The sequence below is a fragment of the Cucurbita pepo genome, chromosome 11, assembly GCF_057944985.1.
Source record: "Cucurbita pepo subsp. pepo isolate OVF chromosome 11, ASM5794498v1, whole genome shotgun sequence".
Taxonomy (NCBI): domain Eukaryota; kingdom Viridiplantae; phylum Streptophyta; class Magnoliopsida; order Cucurbitales; family Cucurbitaceae; genus Cucurbita; species Cucurbita pepo.
In genome coordinates, this window is record NC_141808.1 from 7,645,242 (window position 1) to 7,648,566 (window position 3,325).

Sequence of the window (3,325 nt, forward strand, 5' to 3'; positions counted from 1 at the left end):
GAAGGTTGAGGGAGAAAAAGGAAATGACAAAACAGAATATACAGCAAATGGCCCAACTAAATCGGGAGTTTGAAAATCCAGTGATGATGGCTAATCAAGAGAGAATTACTGCCAATGCCATTCATTTAGCAGATGATAGAGAAAGAGCGATCCGAGCATATGCACACCCAGCTGTGGAAGAGCTAAATTCGTGCATCATTATACCCGAAATACAAGCAACCACGTTTGAGCTAAAACCTGTGATGTTTCAAATGCTGCAAACCATTGGGCAATTTCATGGACTACCGTCGGAAGATCCTCACCTACACTTAAAGTCATTTTTGGGAGTTAGTGACTCATTTCGATTTCAAGGAGTGGATAAAGATGTGATTAGACTGAGCTTATTCCCATATTAATTGAGGGATGGTGCTAAATCATGGTTGAATACCTTAGCACCGGGAACAATTGATTCGTGGAATAGTCTAGAAGAGAAATTTTTTATCAAGTATTTTCCACCCACGAGAAATGCACGGTTCAGAAATGAGATTGTTGCTTTTCAATAGTTTGAAGATGAGACACTAAGTGAAGCTTAGGAGAGATTTAAGGAGATGCTTAGAAAGTGTCCTCACCATGGACTACCTCATTGTATACAAATGGAGACTTTCTACAATGGATTAAATATTGCTACTAAACAAGTAGTTGATGCTTCCGCCAATGGAGCTATTTTGTCAAAGACATACAATGAAGCATATGAGATTTTAGAGAGAATAGCATCTAACAATTGTCAATGGGCCGATGTGAGAAGCAACTCAGGAAGGAAGACTCAAGGAGTACTTGAAGTTGATGCTTTGTCCTCTATCAATGCTCAACTACCTTCGGTGACTAATATTTTACAAAATCTAGCGTTGGGGCAAGACTCCATGATCAAAGCACCAGTCCATACAGCTGCTGTAATTAACCAGACAGCAGCCGAATCTTGTGTATGTTGTGGAGAGGAACACACCTTTGATCAATGTTCAAGCAATCTGACCTCAATTTTCTATTTCGGGAATCAAGTTAGTCAAGGCAACCCAAAAAATAACCCCTTCTCAAATACTTATAATCCGGGGTGGAGAAATCATCCAAATTTCACATGAAAGGGACAAGGCTCGTACAACCAACAAATGCCCCTTAAAACAAATTACCCTCCGGGTTTTGGATTACAAAATCAATTGACATATGGTTCTCAACAAGCCACCACCACCCAAGGGGAAGGAACTAGCCAAGCTCAACACATACCGGGAATATCGCTTTAGAGCCTAATAAAGAAATATATGGCTAAAAATGATGCTGCGATACAAAGTCAACAAGCATCATTGCGAAATTTGGAAGTTCAAGTAGGTCAATTAGCAAATGAGTTACGAAATAGACCTCTTAGTAAGCCTCTACTCCACCCGTTGTGAAGCCTCCTAAAACACAAACATCAGTCAGCAGTGGACAAGAAAGCAAAATATACACACCAACACCTCCTTTTCCACAAAGAATAAAAAAAAAAAGAAGGAAGAAGCCAACTTTGAGAAGTTCATGGACATATTTAAGGAAATTCACATAAATATACCATTAGTTGAAGCTTTGAAGCAAATGCCAAATTAGTTGAAATTCTTGAAGGATGTGCTCACCAATAGAAGAAAGTTTGAAGAATTCAAGGTGGTACCATTGAATGAAGAGTGTAGTGCAATATTGAAAAACAAGATCCCGCTAAAGGAGAAAGACCCCGGTTCATTCACAATTCCAATATCAATAGGAGGGAAGAAGCTAGGTCGAGAATTATGTGATTTGGTATCAAGCATTAATCTAATGCCGCTGTCTATTTACAAAAAGTTAAGTATTGGTGAAGCTAGACCAACTACATTCACTCTTCAACTAGCAGATCGATCTTTCACTTATCCCGAAGGAAAGATTGAGAACATCTTAATTCAAGTTGACAAATTCATATTTCCTGCAGATTTTATCATTTTAGATGATGAAGCCTATCATGATGTTCCAATTATTTTAGGGAGACCATTTTTAAAGACCGGAAGAACATTAGTCGATGTCTACAAAGGAACCATCACATTAAGAATGGGTGACCAAAAAGTTGAATTTAACATCAATGACAGCATGAAATATCCAGCAGTGACAGAAGAATGCTCAGCAGTGTATGAATTGACAGAACAACCAGCGACCGAGGAATGGGATGATGGGGAAAGCGGGCAGGAAGAAGACAGCAGCTGAAATTACAGAATAGAACCGTTACCAGATTTAGGTGAATTTAGCACAGCTTTTGAGTCACTAGAATGTGTGGGAAGAAAGAATTCACCGATGAGACCATCTATTGAGGAAGTGCCGCAGCTGGACTTGAAACCACTACCACCTAACCTTAAGTATGCTTATTTAGGTGACAAGAAGACACTACCCATCATCATCTCAGCGACACTATCCTCGACTCAAGATGATATGCTCCTAGAAACATTGAAGAAGCACAAGGGGGCGATAGGTTGGACATTGGCGGATATAAAAGGAATTAGCCCTCCACTATGCATGCACAAAATACAATTGAAGGAAGGAAAAGTTAAGTCCATTGAGCAACAAAGACGATTAAATCCCATGATGAAGGAGGTTGTTAGAAAGGAGATTCTCAAATGGCTAGATGCTGGAATAATTTATCCAATTGCAAACAGCAGCTGAGTCAGTCCTATTCAATGTGTTCCGAAGAAAGGAGGGATAACAGTAATGGCAAATGAGAACAATGAGTTGATCTCCACTAGAATAGTGAATGGATGGAGAATTTGCATGGATTATAGAAGGCTAAACAAAGCGACACGTAAGGATCATTTTCCTTTACCATTCATTGATCAAATGCTTAATAGGCTTGCTGGAAAGTCACATTATTGCTTCTTGGATGGTTATTCGGGATACAATCAAATTACAATCAGTCCAGAAGATCGAGAGAAAACTACATTCACATGCCCATATAGAATTTTTGCCTTTAGACGAATGCCCTTTGGACTATGTAATGCTCCAGCGACATTTCAACGTTGCATGATGGTCATTTTTACAGATATGGTAGAAACATTTATGGAGATATTCATGGATGATATTTTGGTTTATGGAGAATCTTTTGAGACTTGTTTGTGCAATTTAGGGAAGGTTCTACAAAGATGTGAAGAGAAGAATCTTGTACTGAATTGGGAAAAATGTCATTTTATGGTCAATGAGGGAATAGTGTTAGGCCACAAGATCTCAATAAGAGGAATAGAAGTTGATAGAGCCAAGATAGAAGCTATTGAAAGATTGAATCCACCTACGTCAGTTAAAGGTATAAGAA

At 38.9% G+C, this 3,325-nt stretch overlaps 1 non-coding gene across 1 annotated transcript; it reads right to left on the reverse strand.

The window, feature by feature from the left end:
• Positions 1–510: 510 nt before the first annotated feature.
• LOC147790205 (small nucleolar RNA R71) lies at positions 511–616 on the reverse strand. Its single transcript, XR_015423057.1, has one exon. It is a non-coding gene; the product is annotated as a small nucleolar RNA R71 (small nucleolar RNA).
• Positions 617–3,325: the final 2,709 nt, after the last annotated feature.